Consider the following 22,424-nt stretch of genomic DNA (forward strand, 5'->3'; position numbering starts at 1 on the left):
AGGTTGTGCACAATGTAAATATGTTAAATATAATCACTATTTATACCTAGATTAAAGTACAATTAAAAGTTGAATTTTTTAAGGATACCTTTTCAGATTCGAGAATTATTTGCCTTGTTAAAAACTGTGTACAGTAATCTGCTGTACAAGTTTTTGGTTGTACTCTCGTTTCTCTTCTTCTACACTGTTATAACAAGATACCATTCCTGCACTGTAATAAGTTACCATCTATACTACTATTATGGTTTTTTAAAATCTGATGCACCAACTCAGGTTTTAAAGCCTCTCAAGAGATTTGCATGAGGAACAGGAGGAGTTACTGGAACCAAAAATTCCTGATTCATTAATTACTCGTTGAACATCACAATGTCATGGATGTAATCCACCTGTTTTGGAGGATGCTGGGAAGACAACAGAATAAGAAGATTTCAGAGTAACTGAAATCTTTAACTCTCTTTCTTTGAAAATCTTCTGTCACAAGTCAGAAGGATAATGTCTCTTTTCACCCAATGAGAAAGCTGTTCTCACACGAGCATAATTAATCTCTGACACCATGACAAAGAAATTCCTTAAAAGGATTTCTCCGATTTCCTCTCAAGACAGAAGATTGTCTTTATCCATCATCTGTTCTTCCTGATCCCTTCTTTTTGAATATCCACATCAGCAGAATTGTCCATCAGAAGAGACAGCAGGAGGGAAATCTCTGCATGATTGATAGGGCCCCAATGCTCTGCAGGCCTATTTAAGTGCAAGCATCTATTGTTGCGAACTTACTTTACAGCAGTTAAACAAATATAATAGTCACCAATTCAACCATTGTGAAGCTTAGACTTGACTAAAACTAGGAAGTGAATTTGCTAATGACAAGGCACTAATTTTGAAGCCAGATAAAAACTGAAGATAAGTTAACCTGATGTCTCCTCAGAAAAAAGAAAATTCTCAAAGCTATGCAACAGTATATGTATATTAGAGAGTGTTATATACCATACTGTATACAAAAGATTGATATGTTTTATCCTAACAGTCACTCAATACTTCTTACCTAACTTATAGATATCTGGGGGAAAAAACCTCAAAACTACATATTACCATCCAAAAATATCAAATGTGTCATAGAAAAAAGTGCTACCAACACTCCCTTAAAAATTTTTTTTTCAGACTCATCATAGTGAAGTTTTTTCAAAAAGAGGTTCAGGTATGTCTATGTGCTCATAATCCCATGTGCGAAACAAAACAAAACAAAGCAAAGCAAAACAAAAAAAAACACAAAGGCCTTTTGAGACTCCTTGTGAGAACCTGCCTCTTTCTTGGGTGGAAGGAATGAACCAGAGGACTGTAGGTCAGTTTCAAGTGGAGGAGCAAAGCATCCTGAGCAAAGGCCCAATCCACAGAAAATGCAGACCTGGCTCCACTTTCAAAGCTATCTACACAAAATAGAAACAGATCTAGAAATCTCACTAAAGCTATATTAAGAACACACCCAGTATCAACATAGAGTTACAGCATGCTCTGTGTTCTTTATAGATGCTGCCAAAAAAGGCCAATTGAGCCCAGACGCCAGGACATACTGACACTATGTGTTCTGTTTGCAACCACAATGACTTTGACTACTCAGTTCTGGACGCGCCCTGTGGAAATATTTGTTTATTCTTCCAATCCCCAGACAGTGAGACCAGTCCTAACTCAGACAGTGAGACCAGTCCTTAACACTGATGCTGCAGCTCATTGGTGCTCGCTCCCCTTGGCATGGTTAGCAGGAGAGAGGGCCACTGCCTGACCTACGGTGGGGCTTCTCCAGCTGACCCGCCTCCTCCAGCTAAGAAGAGCAACTGATGGCTGGCCCACAGCCAAGACCCACATATTCTCCAACAAGTGGCTTAGTTTTGGTTTTTCTTAAAATCAGAGTTATCTTCAGGACTTATTACTCCTTCGAAAACCCAGGGGAAAAAAAATTACATCCAGGATAAAAACCTAGGAAAATCCTTGTGGATAAAGAATGATGCTAAGCAGTTGAATGTAGAATATACCACAGAGTTTAAATGTAGAGAAGCTGGGAGCCAACAGAGAATGAGCTGGTAGTGAAAGTAACACAGAAAAGAGGGTCAGATGGGGAAAGTAGGCATACAGCCCAGGGAGAACTCTTAAGTATTTCCTCACCAGCCCAAGACCCAGAAATCTCTCAAGGGCTCACATCACCAACAGCTCCACATTGTTGGTTAACAGTGCTTTTGTGAATGACTTGTCTTCTCAACAACATTGTGTGTGTGTGTGTGTGTGTGTGTGTGTGCATGTTTGTTTAGGGGTGGGAAGAATGATCTTCGTCATTTTTGTATGCCTATTATACACTGTACATAGCATCTTATCAATATCAATAAACATTTTACCAACTGGTTAGAATGGAATTGAGTAATAGGCTATTAGAGCTGCCCGAGGCCAGGTGTGTAAGATCTGGGAATGGGACAGGTAAATCTTTCTCTTTTCTATCCAGAAAACTCTCAATGGAAAAGCAATGAGATTTAATTCCAAGTTCAACAGGAATATCCTCTTGCCTATAATGATCTTTAATAAGAAAAACCCACTAGTGTGTATGGGAAATCTCTGTACCTTCCTCTTAATTTTGCTATAAGCCGAAAACTATTCTAAAAAAGAAAAAAGTCTTAAAAAAAAGCCAAAAGCAAAACAAAACAAAACCCACCAGTGCTCACAAAAACTCAGGGAAAAACAAACATTTCATTCTTTTGCCCTGCAGAGATACTTTCGTAAGAAAAGGATCCGTTGTAATATGATCCATTATAAATATCTGACTAATTGTGTTCAGAAAACTGACTTTAGATTAAGATATGCATTGACTAGATACCAGCTCCTCCACTTCTAAGGGTGCACGTGATTCAGTCTCTGCCTCAGCTACCTCATCTGTAAAGTAGAGATAATAATCGTGCCTACATTCTACAGGGTGTTGTAAGGATTAAATGTAAATCTTGGCATTTGGCACTCAGTACATAACAGCTGATTATTATTCTCTGTTGACCCTTCCACTCCCCCCGCCCCCATTCACACAACTCTCTAAGTGGGCACATCCAGCTCTATTTCTGAGAGCTTACCTTGAGACACACACACACACACACACACACACACACACACGCAATATGAGAGCCTTTGGTGAGAAAGGAGCAGGCTCAATAGACTGAGCCAAATGGACACTTCTGAGCGATTGCAAAAAAAAAAAAGGAAGAATGAGGAAATTAGGTAGAATAAGCAAAGAAGAACAGGGCAGGCCAGGGTGACACAAGGGCTGGATAGAGACAATTTGTCAGGACTCTTTGAATTACTGCAGGCCTGTGTATACCTCATTCTACCTCCTCCAGCTTAGTTTCACCACCTGGTTTCCTGGTTGTCTTGGCACAGTTTTCAGTTTGGGGTCTTACTGGGATATACAAAGCACATCCTGTACTTGTTTTTATTTCCACTCGAGTCAACAAATACTTATTTTGTTCCTGTAAGTGCCAAGCATTGAGAGATGCTGAAGATACATTTGAGAATTAGACCATATCATCCAGAAGTTCACAGCTCAGAGAGACCAATGGGTAAACACCATACCACGTAACAGAGAACACGGAAGAAGCCTGGGAGTGAGGGTGGGAGTGACACTTAGAACTTCAAAGATGAGCAGGATTTGCATGACAGAGAAAGGATGAGGTTGAAGACATTCCGTGTAAAGAAACTGTGGGGCAAAAGAAGTAGGTGTCACTTTATGGATGTGTCTGAGTCCTAGACTGCATGAAGGCAGAATGGCAGGAATTAGGATAGAGAGAGAAGCTAGGTTAAAAAAGGCAATTAGGCTTAAAAAAATTTTTTAACAGATAAAGGAGTCCTTAGAGATCGTAGGCAAAAGATTGACATGACCAATTTGTTTTTCAAGAAGTTCATGGGACCAAATAGAAGATACTGGAATGGGAACAGGAAGAAGAAACGTAAAAAAATTAGAGAGCCTGAAAAGGAGATAAAATGGTCTGGCAAAAGACAATGAAGGACTAACAAGGAGAATGAAGATAAAATATCATTCATTGAAGACTTATGTAGGATGCTGAATTGATGAAATTTAGTGACTCACTGGACATAAGATGTAAGGAGGGGAGGAGAAACCCAGGGTAACCAGGAAGTTTCTAGTTTGAGCACTTGAGTAAACGTCATGCTATATATTTGGATGTGATAGTGAAGGAAGTGTCACCTCTTTCTGTGTGCGTCATTTGTGAATCACATGCCCAAAGGCCTTTTGTTTATCTTATATCACTAACACCTGGACCCTGCAGGAGGGAACTTAAGAAAATTAATATTTTTCCATTTTGTTTTTAATAAGGCATTCTTTTATTTCTACATCCTTTCCACAGGAAAGGAATACTGACATCCACTATAAATTCTAATTTTAATTCAAAGTTTCATGGTTTATTTCATAAACCGAATGGCTCAATGGATTTGTGGCTACACCAGTCTAAATATGATAGCTAGGTGAAAAACAAAAAAAGAGCAGACATCTGCCAAAAGGCTACATGTGCCAAATGGGAAATCAGAGCACATTCAGAGAAAGAGGGAGAAGAAACAACAGCTTGGTTAATAAGGAAGGACCTAGCAGATATTTGGTTATTTGTCCACCGGAGCTGAACAGTAGATAATGCTGCCATCTGCATAAACTTAATATAACTAACATTTTCCCCCAGTAAACCCATTCTTTATATTTCACTTTTTTCTGAGGTCACCAGTGTACGACACAGAATAACTATTTTGAGAAGTACAGTTTTAGAATTGGATAACCAAAGTTGAAATTCTAGCTATGTCTGTTTATGTAAACTTGAAAAATTCTTTAACATCTAGCACTACACTTTCATCTTATAAAAGAAAATATTAACATTTCTCTTCGTAGGTTGTTGTGTACTAACATTTTACCAAAAAACTTCAGACTAGAAGGTTCACCTGCCAAAAAACACTATCTTTATAAGGTCTATGGCAACTTTTCTAACCTAATTGGACAGAAATAGGTAAGACTTAGGTAAATCTTAGGTAAGACTTCTCTACTAAAGAGATTTTGGTGATATTAAGAAGCTTAAAAATTATAAAGTTATGTCTAAAGCTGACATAAAATAAAGATCAATAAAATAAACTCTTAAAATCATTCTCAAATTCCAGTGAGTGTCCTAAGACTGATAAAAAGTCAGTTCTGTGTCTTATCAGAATATACAACTAAACCATGATATAGTGGGAAGTGCTACTGAAAACAGTAACCCTAGAACTCAAGTGGAGTCCTCATATGCAGCAATTGGCTTATGCCAGATTGGCCTTCTAGAGGAGAAAAGTGGAGTAATTCTCCTTAGACACATTTTCAATAAAAAGTGTTAAAACAAAAATTGTTTTCTGGCTAATTTTTAGAGAGACAAAAATTACCAGTTACCTAGAATTTCCAGTTACCTGTTTTTTTTATCATAATCAATGAAGATTTAAGTTTCACCTATAAGGAAAGTGACAAGGTAGAAAATAGGGATATATCTGTACTCAATCTTCCACAAACTAAGCTCTCTAATGCAACTTTTACTCTTATCCTGAGTGATAGGATAATACAGTGCTTCTTCAGTGAAGTTCAGTAAACATGAATTAAACATCTTTGTATTGAGTGTATAGTCATTTCATTAAGTAGTATTTGTAAGAAGCATAAGTATGTACCTGCCCAAACTTTCCAACAATTTTAATACAGTAACAACTTCTCTCTCTAGGGGTCATTGACCCAGAATTCTTGACTACTGGAAACACAGTCCATTGTCTAAAAGTAAGCAAATAAGTACACAGACAGACAGCGCAAAGTTCACATTCTAAAGTATTTGCACTTACTCAAGAGGAGCTACTCAGGCACTCACTTAAATTTGTTTCCTCTAATTTTAGACTCAGTTTGAAGAAATCTGCTTATATGATTCCTAGGTTTTGACATATTAAAAGGAGTGAGATGCCAGGGGGGGAGGGCAATGACAGTTAAAAAGAAAAAATGAAGCTTTAAATCTGACACTGATAGTGAAGACAGAAAAATGATTTCAAAAAGGAGACAGAAGATTTTAAAATATACAACAATCTGGAGCCATTTTACTTTAGGAATACATGATTCTAGTCTATAGCTTGGGCCAAAACTAAGATGTTGAAAATAACCAAATAATCAAGATAAAATTATACTTATTAAGCAATTAATAATCTATAATTATCTTTTGAAAGATCTCTATAAAATTGTTACATTTTAAAATCTAAGCATTTCAGAGAATTCTGAAGGTCTTTTACAACTAAATAATTCTATACATTTGTGATCCTCTAGAAAAATCAAGAACTCTTTTTCTCAATGATATGGATTATGTATATTTCTCTTAAAATTTTTAAAAAGTTAATATTTTAAAGGGCAGTGTACACCCACAGCCTATACATATTTTGAAAAGTAACTTTTCTTCCTTTTAATAGCCCTCCCTAGGGACAACCACTATTACTAGCTTATTCTCTTGTTTATTCTTCTAAGGAAAGGTGAAATTCAATTGTAATATAAATACACATGTATATACGTATTTATGTACCGACACAAATAGTAGCATACTACAAACATCCTTCTGTATCTTATATTTTTCACTTCACAATAAATCTTGAAGATCTTTACGTAATCAGAATATAGAGAGCTTCCACATTCTTTTTTATGGCTGTATAGTAGTCCACAATCGATTGAACAGTTCACTAGGGACTATCCAATCTTTGGCTATTACCAAGAATGCTGTATGGTATACACAACCATTTCAAACATCTACCTCATGAGGATAAATTCCTGTAAGTGGTATACATGTGCATTTAAAATTTTGATAGATATTGTCAAATTGCTCTTCATAGAAATTAATTTTCAGTATGTATTAGAGAGCCCGTTTCACCATACTTTTACCCAAAAAATTATAACTTTTAGATCTTTGATCATTTAATTGGAAATTGAATTTAAAAAATTATTATTTCATTGTATATGGAAATGAAAAGAAATTGGAAAAACAGTAGCTCATTACAGTTTTTTTATTAAAATTATTGGTGACACTAATAAAATCAAGTAAGTTTCAAGTGTACAATTCAACAATATGTCATATATATACTGCATTGTGTGTTAGGGGTAAAAGGGGTCAAATATTTGGTGACAGAAGAAAATCTAACTTTGGGTTGTGACCAGTACAGTTTTAATTTGTACTCCTCTTATTATGGGTGAGGTGAAGCATCTTCTCAGGTTTAAGAATCGCTTGAACTCCTTTCTATGAAATGTCTCTTCATGTTCTTTACCCATTTTCCTATTTTTTGTTAATGTAGAAGCACCCTTCACAAATTAAGGGAACTAGCCATTTTGTCTGTGATATTAGTTACAAATATTTTTCCAGCTTATCATTTGTCTTCTGACTTCCAACTCTATTTCAATGTAGTTGAATTTATCACTTTCACTTTCAAACTTAAAAAGACCTTCCTAACTCAGGTTAAGAAAACGTCCCATTACTGCTATAATTTTTATACTTATATATAACTTATTTATAATTGATTCTGGTATAAGATATGGAACATGGATAATTTAATATTTTTCCAGTTATATCCAATTAACTTAAGGCCATTTACTGAATACTGCATCTTTCTCCTTCTGAGTTGACATAATAAAGGTCTTCTCTATTATATCCTAAATTCTAATACATATTTGGGTCTCTCATAAGGACTTCAATATTTGTTATAGCTTCACAGATGTTTTAATATCTGATAGATATTGTCTTTCACAGTACTAGTGCTCTTATTCAGAATTTTTCTTGAATTTCTTGCTTAGTTTTACATATAAACTTTATAATCAGTCTTTCTAATTAAAAAATCATTTTGTATTTTATTGAGCTCTCATTAAATTTATATATTAAGGAATTTTATATATTTTACATTTATATATTTTATATATTTTACATTTGTATATTTTACATTTTCGAGCTTCTTATTCAAGAACATGGATTAGCTTTCCTTTATGGTCCTAAGTAGCATTTTAAAGTCATCACCTAGATGAGGCTCTCTCAACCTCAGCACTATTGATATGGGACAATCAAAAATGTCTCTAGATCTTGCCAGATGTCCCCTGGGAGGCAAAATCAGCCCCAAGTGAGAACCACTGATTTACATCAAGCATACTTCTCTTTAGGTTTAATACCAGGTTTTTGGGTTTTTGTTTGTTGTTGTTTTTTGCTAATCTAAATGGTATCTTTTCTTCTAATATGCCATTTGGTTAGTTGTTTGTAAATATAAACACTAGTTATTTTCACATTTAAATTACATATCCAGCCACTTTGTGAATTCTCTCACTGTAACAGTTTTTCAATTGATTCTCATGGGTTTATGAGGAATCATATTTTCTGCAAAATAATAATTTCACCTTTTTCCATTAAAAATTTTTTTTATCTCTTTGTCTTTCTAATTGCATTGTCTAGTAGCCCACGATGATAAATCAAGTTGGTAAAAGTAAACACTCTTATTCAGATTGCTTCTAATATTCTCCATTAAGCATGATGTTGGTTTGGGGCTGAATACACAGTGTATCATGCAAAGGATGTATCCATCTCTTGCTATTTTTTAGGAGTTTTTAACCCAGGGCAACTGTTGAACTTACAAAGTGCCTTTTCAAATCTATGAAGGTAATCTTATGCTTTTTCATTAATCCAGGAAATTATCTGAACAATTCTAGAATTCCTAGAATAAGCCCCACTTTGTAATAGTATGTCATTCTTTTAAATTATCTGCAGTTGTCCATTTTGTGCTTTGTTGGGTTTTGATACCACTGACATGATAGCATGATAAAAAGACTTTTAAAGCTTTCTTTCTTTCAGATAGTTTAAATAGAATTGAAATTTTTATTTCTTAGAAGTTTAATAGAATTGCTCCATGGAAATATCTGGGATTGATGCTCTTTTGGACAGTAGTCCTTCAAAATTTTCTCTATTTAATTTATTGCGATTGGTAAGTTTACATTTTACGTGTCTTCTGAGGTCAGTATTGATAAATACATTTGTCTATAGAGTTACCTACCATTCATATTCTAAAATTTGTATAGTTGATCAAAATTGTCTCAGGATTTTTTTATATCATTGTGTGGTTTTTATTTATTTATTTTTTTAGGCAAGGAACTTGTCAGCTTACAATCCCTTATTTTTTATTTTTTATGCCTACAGCACCTGGTCTTCCTAGGTGGTCTCCCATCCAAGTACTAACCAGGCCCGACCCTGCTTAGCTTCTGAGATCAGACAGGATCGGGCTTGTTCAGAGTGGCTCACTGTGTGGTTTTTAGAATTTATTTCTTTTCCGAGATATTTTAAAGTCTTATTTCCATAGTTAAATGCTTCTCCAGTTGATTCTGTGATTGTTTATTCAACATTTACAAGACTTTTAGGAGCAATACTCCTGAGTTTTTTACATGTTTAAAAATATTTGTCTGTTACCTTTAAGTTAAATGATAGTTTGCCTAAGTATGAAATTTGGGGGTAGGGAGACATACTTTCTCTCTGCACATCTATGTAAACTACCTATCTTTTAGAATTGAATACTGCTCTACAGAAGTCTCAGGCTTGCCTGATTTTCCTCCTTTACAGATGACTTGATCCTTTTGCCTTTATCTTTGAAATCCATTCGCTTTAGTAAGATATATCTTTATGTTGATTATTGTGCTTTAATTTTTTAAAAGCTGGGAAACAATGTTTTCAATCTAAAGATTTCTTTAGTTCCTGGTAGATTCTTACATCTTTAAATATTACTTTTCATCCTTTTAAAAAATCTTCTTTCGGTACAGTAGTTATACAGATATCAGCTACCTTTTTTTTTTTTTGCTTGTTATCCATATGTATTTTTTTCCCTGTAATCCTTTTTAAACTCTTCATATTATTTCATTTTGATTTTTCTTTTCAATCTTCCTTCCTGTCCCTTATTGTGCTTCCAGAATGTCCCTCTTTTTTGCGTGCCGCTTCCAAGTCGTCCTTTGTCACTAAAATAGTTTTATTTTTCTCCTCTGTTTCTTTCTGAGTTTTACCCCATTTATTCTTCTATTGATTTATCATATATTCCCTGAGCTCTTATATCTTTGCTTTAAGCACTTGCTTTTCAGCAATGGTTATAATATTAAATACTTATACGTATTTACTGTATTGGTGACAATTGCTATGTTTGTCTGAGGCAACGTTTTTTTCCTTGTCAGTGTTCATCTACCATTTTTCTCCGTTTTCTAGTTGTAACCTTGAACATGGTCCATACAGTTTCTTTTTTGAATCATTATTCATTCTTGAACGAGGTGTTTTTCTAGGATCAGAAGTTTGCAGTAGATTCATGTGAGGAAAGGACTAGGACCATATTTTTAACAAGTGGGAATTTACTCTTTGATACAGGTTGTATGTGTGAGTTATTTGAGCTTTAACTTGTCCTCATCAGAAGAGAGCAGTAGTTAAAGGCCTATTCAAAACATTGAGTCTCTTTTCTTTACTCTGTGTAGCTCACAGACTGCTTGGTACAAATATTACTTCTCTTGACATTCTTTATTCAGCCTCAACTACCTTGTTTCTTTAGGCTGATCCAGCTCCAGGGAAGCACTTGCATCAGCTTAGATACCCATTGTCATTGTTCTAAACATATTCAACTACCTTGTTTCTTTAGGCTGATCCAGCTCCAGGGAAGCACTTGCATCAGCTTAGATACCCATTGTCATTGTTCTAAACATATTACTGTTCTGCCCCCAAGGGTGTCCCACTTACTTAACTTCTCTGCCAGCTTTGTTTCAGATCTACAGCTACAGAGTCTTCCTCTAGAAGGACTGACCCCTCCCCTAGTTTTACCTTCGCTATATCTGGCAGTGCCTTCTCATGTATTATAGTTTGGGGTTTCAGGTGTCTTCTTGGTTTGTTAAAGTTGGAGTTTTTAAAAATCTGTTTCTTGTTCTCCTAGTTGCCATTATGGGCTTTCCAAGAGAAGTGAGAAGGGGAATTACTTTTTCTCTGTAACTAAAACTGAAAATCCTAGCCCACAAATTACCCTAACTCTAAAACTATAGAATAATTCAACTTTTATCTGTTAATTCTGAAGATAAAACATAAGATTAGAAGGTCTTAAGACATAATTTCTTAACATCATTTATCAACATGCTTAAACGTAAATGGTAGAGCTGATAACAGTGGAATCCTTTTTAATGTGATATGATTGGGATCCATGATTGGTTGGTTAACTGAAAAAGATCAGTTAAAGTGGGTGTGCAGGCTTGGGCTTTGCCAGCTTGGTTAACCTAGAAAATATGCTTCCCAGATTCCTCTTCCCTGTATAGTTCTGGATTAGAGTTGGAAGATGTGGAGGAGGTTGGTGTGAGATTTGGAAGGTAGAAGTGAGGAAATGAAATGTTGCTGCAATCAGAAACAATGGCAAACTGTCACAGGTGCCAAAGCCATTCAGCCATCAGTGTGCTGTCCATGGGCACCTGGTAAGCACGTTTTATATATGGAATGGAGAGCCCTGGTTACTCCTATGAGGTTAAAAGAGTTATTACTATAATCTGCATCTGACACATCTCACAAATTGTTTTTGGAATAAATCTCTGACGTTAGCATATTTACCTGTCACTTACTCCCTCTTTGTGAAGGTAAAGAACAGAATATGCAAGAAAAAGTAACTGAGTCTCATACTCATTTGATTTGAGTTTTCTAAATTTTAGATATTGTAAGGTAGAGATCAACTATAACTAGGTTTCCACCCACAGATATGAGCCTTGTCATGGTCACACTAGTTCTTTGGAAAAATCTAGACCACTTTTTAAGAGGGACAAAATTAAAAGTATCTAGCATGGATAAGGTAGAGCCTTTAAGGTCAGTGTGCTGTCTATATCTGGAGGAAAAACAAAAGCAAAAAACCTGACAGGAAACCCTAGGGACTATGGGGTCTTTATCTAAATTTAAGGACTAGTCCACTATTACTTATTGTTTTTTGCCTTAACTTCCTTCTTTAGTTGTGGCCTGACTAAAACAGATTTAGATTTTCTAGTATACTACTAAGTTCTAACATGGTTATTTTCACAGGTATCATCTCGTTTAACCCTTACATCAATGCTGTGGCACATGATATAGCCCCATTTTCTGTATGAGGAAACAGATCAGTAGGGTTGGACACCTAACCAAGATTGCCTAGATGTAACAGGTAGAGGAAAAACTGACTCCATTTCAGCTCAATAACTCTCATTTCACAACTGGAAGGAATATAAGTAGGAGATCATAATTCTTTGTCCCATGAAAAACACCTGATAAACAGATATTTGTTTTACTATTACAAAATTATTGTATAATGAGTTTGCAATTATTTTTAAATATTATATAACTTGAGATAGGAAGTTTTTTTAATTGTCTGAGGATAGAGGGTGCCTAGCTCAATAAACTCATATCTAGTTGCTCAGAAACAGTAACAAGAAGATCAGTTTTCTAAAAAGTCATGGTAATAAGTAACGATAACAATAATGGCAGTATAATTGTATTTCTATAGAAACTCTCTTTTCAACAACTTAATATAACTTCTAGAAACACTACCTATTATCTTTTATAAGAGCACCATAGCAAGAGGTGGTTGTTACTGCCAGTTAACACAGGAGAGAGCAAGCTCAGTAAGTTCCAAGAACAAAGGCATGTGGTGTTCTGTCCAATAATTCTGACTTCATCTCTTCAATGTCTTTGCAATGACAAAAAGATCTGGGAGAGAAATTTCAGCTGTAATCTTAAGAGTATTCTAAACATAATATTGCACCTTTCCTGGTTTTCTGTAATTTGTGCCACATCACTCTCTTCCATCACTTAGACAAAGACTATAACAAAAGGAAATTGCTCATGCCCTAGTTTTGCAAATGCCGTCAATAACACATGAGCTAGAGGTAGCAGATTTGCTTTTTGCTTGTCACGAACCTGTTTCCCTGGTTTAGTACAATAAGCAGCCTATAGCTAGGAACTCACGCTACAGTAAAATTAATAACTACATCCTCCACCTAGCTTCTAAGTGAATTTTGAAGAGCTCTGTCTATGGCATGTGCCTTTCTATCCAAGTAGCAAATTTTTCCAAGATCGCAGAAATTCCAGTAATAGTCTCTGGGGAGTTCTTGTTTTAGTTATTTTAATGTTTTGGTTTGAGATATTTTAATATATATGATTAAACATCATTTACTTGGGTGAAACTCTCACCAGACTAAGAAAAAATGAATTGCCAATGGTCCCCAAATCACAAATACAACTATCTTTCCCCTCACTGTTTACACACACTTAGATTCAGTTTGAATATTCTTCTCTGCTGATTATTATATGCTTTACATGTTCTCTTTTCCACTAATATGCAAACATCCCGAAAGACAGAGCATTTTTATCTCTGTTCTACTCCCAGCATACAAGTCATAGAATGGGGGAGGGGCTGGCAGAGAAGGAAAGAACACCGATGGCCTACTGGACAAGTCTTCTTTGTATGCTGTTACCATGACTTCTCCCAAGCATCTTATGAAGTAGCTATTATTATTCCCATTAAAAAAACACACACACAAAAACAAAATAAAACAAAAAAATGAAGTTCAGAGAAGGTGAAAGATTTCCCCAGTGTTACACAGCTAGTAAACAGTCAGTATGAGATCTAAACCAAGATCTGCCCTCATTGTTCCACACTGCCTTCCTCTACACATTTTTAACATGTCCTTCATTGTTAAGGCTTTCATCATAAGAAAGGCAGTAAATGCTATTTTAAAGATCAAAAGGAGAGTAAAAACTGACCTTTTCCAACCTCCTGAAAACTATGATAAAGAAAACCAATTATTGTAGTACTATGCTACATTTAATAACACTCTTGGTCAAAATTTTAGGAGGTGTTTTATGTTATTTTTCTCCTGATTATCGATGTAATACACACTTATTGTGGGAAACATGGAAAGTAGAAAAAAAGTTCAAGTACTTTTAAAAAATCGCTCTAATCTCAGCACTCAGACAATTACATTTAACATTCCAACATGTTTCCTTCTAGTTCTGCTTTTTCTCTTCCAGTTCTTCTTGTACACATTTTCTTCACATAATTGAGATCGGTCTGCATTTTTACTATTAAACCTCTTTTACATAAAATCACATTAAAACATTTCTCATGTTTTTAAAACCTGTTATTAGACATTGTAATGGGCAATACTGCCCTTAAACCAGGCACAGGCATCCTGGCCGAGGACCCAGAATTTCATAGCTTTGCTCTGGCCCACCTCCTGCTATACCCCTCTCCACAAGAGAAAGGGTCCACGGGGATGGAGGATGTATCCACACAGAGTCTCTGTCATTCTTCTAGATCATTCTCAAGGTACTTGGAATCCTGAAATCCTATGACCAAAAGGCCCTGCTTAGATCTCTTTCTAAGAACCATCCCCGAGGGCTGACTGTGCAGCCCAAGGATGGCCACGTGGTCCAAGAGTCTTGGTGGACTTTGAACATGAGGGTTTGGTGTCCTCAAGTATGTGGAAGGCTCCTCTTGGTATGGGGCTGAAACAGAGTTGGGGAGATTAGGGGCTGCTCTCTCTATGCCACCACATTCCAGCATGAAATTCCAAAGTCTGAGAACTCTAAATTTAAACCTAGCCTTCCTTATCATTTAAAAGGTATACTTGCCAGAGTAGGAGGATGAAACATACTCTAACAGTTTAGTAGTTTTATTTACAATTTTTAAATAATTAGACTTGTTATGTGAGCCTCCATTTGTCTTCATGCCCTGGGATCCAAAAATGTTGTAGTGGGAGGTTGATAATGGATATATTTTCCCACATGGATATATTAGAATATACTTAACCATTCTTGTAACTGTAATGTTGAACATGTAAATGGTTCCTAAGTCATTAAAATTATATATGTCACACATCAGTACATAAATATTTGCCTTCATTAATGATTATTTTTTATTATATACTCCGAGAAGAAAAATTACTGGGCCAAAGGGTATAAATTCTTAATAACCAAACTCTTAAACTAATAGTTAAAGGGAGATCTCACTGAACACAACCCCTATCTCTCTACACTTTACCTACATGCCAAATCCACTGACCTACATTACTGGTTATAGAGGCCATGTCTATTTTTAAAGGCTTTTATTCATGGTAATTTTGTTTCAAGATAGGAAGCTAACTCACAACATACCTTTTTTAAAAAAATTGAGGTATAATTGACATATAACATCAGTTTCAGGTATACAACATAATGACTCAATATTTGTACATACTGTAAAATGATCACCACAATAAGTCTAGTTAAAATTCATAAAGTATCTTTTGATATGCTTTAGAAGTCCATTAAATTTCAATCCCTAAAATGTGAAATGGGCAAACCTTGGCCCTTGGGCCAAATACAGCCTGCAGACTGTTTTTTTAAAAAAATGTTTCACTAGAAGACAGCCATGCTCACTCATTTCGATATTGTGTACACCTGCTTTCATACTACAATGGCATGGTTGAGTAACTGCCACAGAGACCATATGTGGCTGGCATATAACACCTAAAATATTTACTAGTTGGCCCTTTAAAGAAAAAGTTTGATCCTGATCTATTTTCAACCCTGATCTAAAACTATCACAGAATACAAACCATGAAACAGGAAATTAGAGAATACCAAGTAGTCATAAATCTATAATAGGTTCTTCCGCATTTCACAAATCAGGTGCCCTGGCCTTAGTAGGCTTGGCATTTTTGGTGTTTCTGCTGACATTTTGATCAAGCTGCTGATATCTTTTCCATTTAATAAACAAGTGCCTACTATATGTCAAGCAGACTTTGTACCAGGTACTGAGAGTTCATGGAAGAATAATTCATCATTTTTGGCCTCAAGGAGTTGATAAATGTGTCTATGATGTGTCAAGTCATTCTTGTTCCAGGTTCACAAAAGAATGATGCATCCCTTTTAGCATAAAAAGTTTACTGGTTTTCCAAGTGTGTGTGGTCAAGCTTTCACAAAGCCAATAGGATCATTCCAATCATCCTAGACCATCTTCCATCACCTCTTAGAGTCTAATAATAAGTTGTGTAAAGAACAAGTGTTATAAAGAAAGTGTGGCAGAGAGTAGAAGCAACTTCACCATAGCAACCTGGAGTTTGAACCACAATGATTAGGCCATCTTGGTGGAAAATCACTGACAGCAGACACAGGAAGAGCAGGCAAATAAGCAAAACAAACAATTTAAACAATTACTAGGTACCAAGTAATCCCTCTTGCAGAAATTCCCTTGACGTTTCTGCTTAAGACAGTCAGGGAAAAGAACTGCCCACTTCTTGACACCAGGATGAGCAAGAGATTGATAAATGGTTATTTCGTTGACATAAAAAATTAAAATTCCAATTTATGAGAAAAAACCCATATGTGTATAGTGAGGAAAGAGAAAAATCAAAGAAGCCATTGCTATTGTTTCACTCTCCATAAGGATGGGGCAATAGCAGAGTAATTTGACTTTGGGAGAGGACATAAACCTGAGTCAAGCATTTTAGAGGATTCTAAGAAATGTGGTTTGGATCCAAGTTTGAGAGATGTGGTTTTTTGTTTGTTTGTTTGGTTGTGTGTGTGTGTGTGTGTGTGTGGTGGGTGGGTTAGTGTGTGTTGTGTGTGTGTGTGTGTGTGTGTTTTGGCGGAAAGATAAAAAGAAGGAAAAATTATTTACAACCTACGTACTTTCTCACTTTTTGTTGGCACAATTAATCTGTTATATAATTACATTAGAAAACTATAAATCAAAAGCAAATGTCTTAAATGCCCCATTGTCTTGGATCATCACTGGTATGGCTAACCTATATCACTGCGGTAAAAGAGAGATTCTGTGTCTATGGATTTGCGCTCCTCCTTTTATTAGCTAGACAACCTTGTATAAGTTTCCTCACTTCTTGAGCCTCATACTCTGTTAACATGTTGATAATACCATTTACCTTGCTGTGTTCTCTCACAGTCTAAATAAGGTAACATGAGTCAGCTCATAACACAGTTATTGGTATTTAGTTGGTACTTAATAAAACATGTTTTTGTTGCTGTCATCATAATATACAATGTGTATTAAGCCCCAAACAGCTCTGAAGCTGGTGGGTTAGATATTTGCCTCCCTCATTTAGCTTGGCAAGTTTGTGCCTGGCTCCTATGTTTCTTTTACAGTCACTAAAAATCCAATAGTGATATCTTCTTTTGGCTACTGAAATCTTCTCTCCCACTGAGAATGGCCAGCAAAAATGCATATGTCTCTGCATGCTTGACATATTAACATGTTATCAGCTATGATAACATCAGTTATGAGCCCTCTCTGGGGATCTGGAGGTATTTAGTTCAGCATAATGTCTTCAGAATAAAGTCCCCGTGTTAAGCAGCACATGTGCCTGGAGGAGGGAAAGAAATATTTAGCAAGAAGGTGGGTGGGTGCCACTTTGGGCATAATTTATCATTTTTGCCAAGGATTATCTCCAATAGGTTTTTTGTGGAAAATTGTTAATTTGCAAAGAGGAGTACCTATTTGCGAGAATAGAGGCAGTCTTGCCTGTTGATGTCAATTCAAAACCATTAGAATGACTTGTTCTGACCTACTTAGAATAAACAAAGCTCCATGTAACTTAACTATCTGTATTGTCCAACTCCATCTCTAAAGTATCTACCAAGGACATTGTTTTGTTTATCTTGCTCTTGTGAGAGAAGTCAATGATAACTTATGCTTGCATTGATAATTGGCTTCTTTAAATTATTTTCCAAGGGCTTCAAAATGTAGCCCTTGCCTGGCCAAGAAAATCAAATCACTGTCCTTCTGTCCCTTACTATGTGGTAGAGCAGTCTGTCTCAACTTCTTCACCCTCCATCACTCCCTTCACTCCTTGTATATGTTACTTAGATACTCACCACTTTATGGATACTGCTTTCTCAAAGTTTGACAACACAGTCCCTCAACTCACCAAACTCAAAGGCCTTATGTTCATCTTCATCCTCTACAACAATGGGTCTCTAACAAGATGTGTCCTATGGAAGATACTACTTGGGGTGCAGGAAGAAATAATTTTTAACTTTTATTAATGTTTTTAATTTTAACCTTAAAATTTTTTGTTTTGTATAATTTTTATAATGTACACAACATATCTAATACAGTACAGAATAGCCTATTCTTATATAATAAAATATTTTCTATTATACATATATAACACATTCCATAGAATAGAATAATATTATAATATTAATAGTATATGTAACCAATAAAATTTGGGGGCTCACTCCTATTTAGCAGTAGTTCTTAAAGAATGGCCTAAGGACTCCTGGGGGTCGCTGAGACCCTTTCAGAGCGTCTGTAAGGTCAAAACTGTTTTCATAATAATACTGAGATGGAATTTATCTCTTTAACTTATTCTCTCATGAGTATAAAGTAGAGTTTTCCAAAGACTACATGACATGTGACATTACAACAGATTGAATACAGAAATCCATATGAGAACCCAGTTGTTTTCTATTAAGCCAGACATTAAAAGGATTTGTAAAAATGTAAAACAATAATGTTCTTGTCACTAAATTTCTTGTTTTAGAAGTTTTTTTTCATAAAAATATGTTATTTATGTTAATGTATAATGAATAATTATTTTTTAATGAAATAAATATTTTAAAATCTTAGTTTTAAATCTCTTTGTGGTAAATATCAATAGATATATACTGATGTGTTACGGTTGGCTCCTATCAGTTTGCAAGAGAGCTGTTCATAGCTTGAAATAGTCCATGGTGTGAGTTTATACCACAGAAATAGGTAAATGCCACAAATCCAGGCTTTTTGGACAACTGCTCTACCATAACACTACTGGATATAACTCACTTAAAAATTCTTTGGGATCCTCAACTTTTAAGCACACAGAGAGTTCCTAAGACCAAAAAAAGTTGAGAACATCTGCCCTACAGCATTTAATACTGTTAACTGCTACATTCTTGATACCCCTTCCATGTCCCCACCCACCTCTTCACCTCCTCACTCTGCCTTCCCTTGGTTTGGCTAATGTGGCACAACATAGGATCCCCTTCTACTCATCTCATTCTTATTTTTCACTCCACTCATTTTCCTTCTAACCTGATAAAACACCAGTCTTCTACTTTAGTCTCTTAAACTTCTCTCTGTTAAAATACAGTGCTTCTCAAAGTATATCAGAATCACTTGGGGTGCTTATTAAAAACAAATATTCCTAGGACAATTGGATTGTGCCAAACCTATTGAATCACAAGTCTCTGGAGGAGGTAGTCAACTTGTTAATATCCAGGGTGATTCTTATGATGATCTTAGTTTGAGAAACTCTATTCCTCTCTCCTTTGGGGATCTCACCCATTTCTATATCCTAAACACTTCTTTGTTTCTCTAACTTCAGCTGCTCTCTTGAGCTCCAGACATACATCTTTAATAGCTTCTATGACATCTCCATGGACTGTCTTGCCACCACTTCAAGCTCAACATGCCCTAGGCATAACTCCTCAACTTCCCAAAGAAATCTGCTACTTATTTTGTTGTCTTTCCTTAATTAATGATATCACTGTTATTTAAATTATTCAGATTTGGACTACTGAAATGATCTTTACTTTTCACTTCTTCTCCATTAATGCCATATCTAACTAGGTGTCCAGGCCTATACATTCCATCTCTGAAGCATCACTTGTATCTCTATTTCCAAACTAGTTTTGGCCTTCTTACCTCTGCCCTAAGTGATTAAATCCTTCCACTGTGTCAGGAAGTTCAAGTTCTAAGCAATTTGAAAACCACTACCTTTTAATGCCCTTATGACTTCTAATGTCACCTACTGACAGGTAAGTATTACATAACACCCTTAGGAAGTTCTTTTGGAGACTGTTGTGTGGTCATCTGTCATTTACTCCATCACTGGTTACAGGTGCAGAGCTGACCAGCACAGAAAACTGACCTCAGGACAGGCTTTAGAAGCAAGGCCTTTGAAATGTGAGAGAGCTTGAGTCTCTGCTGCTAGGCAGGCAGGGCAGAGATACTGAGAAATCATCCCAATGAGTTATAACACCAATACTACACATGCACTTGCTGGAGTTAAACTTGTTAAACTTGAATAACAGTGGGGAAAAAAGGCACATGTATAGACAGCAAGAAGGGAAGAAAGTTGAAAGAAAAAAGAGTATGCAAGGTATACTGGATATCTCCTGTTTCCCTTTGATCTCATCTATACACTTCTCTGTACTGCTCTGTGCTGGGAGGCTGACCTGTATGTACCACATCCACTGAGGTTACCTGTACTCTGGCTTCTGGTTGGTGTTGGCCTAGGGGAGCCCTGGAGGGAGGGAGACTGCAAGAAGGAAGTGGGAGAGTGAAGTCAGAGTATTTTCCTACTAGCCAGATCTCCTATAAATGTCTGAATCCATCACTAGAGGTTACAACTCCTGCCAGGCAGCCCTGTCCTCAGTCCTCCATGGGGCAGGGTCCCAGTAGGGGCCCGCTCCCTAGCACCACGATCCTAGAGGTAGTAAGCACACCCCACTGTTACCAGTCCTGAGGTCCCGCAACACCTCTGTGCCATCTGACCTTGTGCCTATACCTTTGTAAGCAGTCACTTTATGAACTCCTCGAGCCATTCCAATTCAAGTATGTCATGTATTTCCTGCTGGGACCCTGAATGATACACATGGATGCAGACAAAAAATCTAAATAGATAAACAGGAGGGGGAAGGGGAGGAGAAAGAGGTGGAAGAGGAGGAAAAGGAAGAAAAAACTAATTTTCCTCCATGGAACATATCTTTCACCTATCTTGGCCACATTCTTCTTCCAGCCCTCCTCCCATCTTAAGTCACCTTCTCCTTCCATATTTCTTTATCTATTCTCCCCATCACTTTATCCACTGTCATCTCTTTCCTCCACATCCATTCCTTTTAGTATACAAACTTAAGCTTTTTCTTCCTCTTGGACAATTTATCCAACTCTCTGTCCACTCTGAAATAAACATAGGATTTTATCTTCAACACAAGGCAACACATGGCTTTCTGAGCCCTGCCCCATATTAACTTCTAGATGATGAGGCCTTTCCAAACATTCTGTCTTTGCCACAGGAGACCAACACTGTCTTCAGTCTCATGGCTTCTTTGAAAGCACTCCCCTTGCAGCTTCCTCTAAATTCCCTCACTGACCCTTCCCTCTCTCAGGTACCAACCGTTTTTGCCTATTGTTTGTCAGCCAAGGTATAGTGGACCTGTGGTCTAGATTTATACTGTCTAGTATGGTAGCCTCTAACTATAGTGTACCTATTTAACTTAAAATTAAATTAAAAATTCAGTTGCACTAGCCACATTTCAAACGCCCAACAGCCACATACAGTAATAAGAACTGTACAGAACATTTCCATCATCACAGAATGTTCTACTGGACAGGTTAGGGATTTGGGGCTAGATCAGTCTTCATTGCGGGCGGGGCCGGGGCTGTCCTGTATATTGTAGGATGTGTAGCAGCATCCCTATCCTCTACCCATTGATGCCAATGGTTCCTGTTGTGACAATCAAAATGTGTCCAGATGTTCCCAGACTCTGGTTTAGATGAAACCATTCGGCTATAGATTATGTTTTGCTCACCCATGGAGACGGGGTAAGAGAAGTCAAGAAAGAAAAAAGAGTGGAGATATACTTAGAGCAGGAGTTGACATACAGTTGCAGCAGGAGATAGGATAAGAAAAGGAGGCCAGAGAGTAAAAGTAAACTTTCTACAAAACTCTTGTGCAGTTTACTACAACAATGCAGTAAGGTGCAATGAATTTTCTTCTGGCTGCTCCCACAGCACTTGAAAGATTCAAACAGGGTCATCAGAAAATATGATGCCCCAGCTCCACCCCTTGAAAATATCTTGGAGACTTTTGGCAGTTGTATAGATAAATGATGTCTTCCATTAGGAGCATGAAGTGCAAGGCTGCCAAAACATCATCACATAACCATGTTAAAGATAACCAGGAGGCTTTCCTAACAGGACGGGGTCACTCACACACATTTCTCCCCCTAGCACAGGGTAGAGAGAGTCACATCTTTCTTGACCTGTCTAATTCTGTGTCTTCAGACTTTAACAGCTCTTCAGGGTTAGCAAACATTGAGAGCAATGTAGGGAAGTTACTATAGCCTGAGGTTCTAGTGACTATGACTCAACTATATAAAGCAGGTTTTCCTCAAATGTAGCCACCAATCCTGAGATATCATATCCTACAGTGAAGAAACTTTTTAAGACAATTGCCCAAATCTATTTAACCAAAGGTCCCTTCTCCTGAAGAATATCCATTGAATATGTTGTATTGAATGTTAACATTAAGATTTGTGCTCAACTGAAATCTTCTATCTGTCCATAAAGATATCCTTAACATTCTACAAGATTCCCAT

General features: G+C 36.5%; 1 protein-coding gene and 1 pseudogene across 6 annotated transcripts in view; both read right to left on the reverse strand.

Annotated features, from left to right (window-relative positions):
• The window catches only part of GREB1L (GREB1 like retinoic acid receptor coactivator), a 224,638-nt gene that overhangs the window by 142,416 nt on the left and 59,798 nt on the right, over window positions 1-22,424 (reverse strand). The gene's annotated exons all lie outside the window — the stretch shown is intronic.
• LOC120590983 (uncharacterized) lies at window positions 9,225-9,342 on the reverse strand (annotated as a pseudogene).

Source organism: Pteropus medius, unplaced genomic scaffold (genome assembly GCF_902729225.1).
Source record: "Pteropus medius unplaced genomic scaffold, Ma_sr-lr_union100, whole genome shotgun sequence".
NCBI classification, from domain to species: Eukaryota; Metazoa; Chordata; class Mammalia; order Chiroptera; family Pteropodidae; genus Pteropus; species Pteropus medius.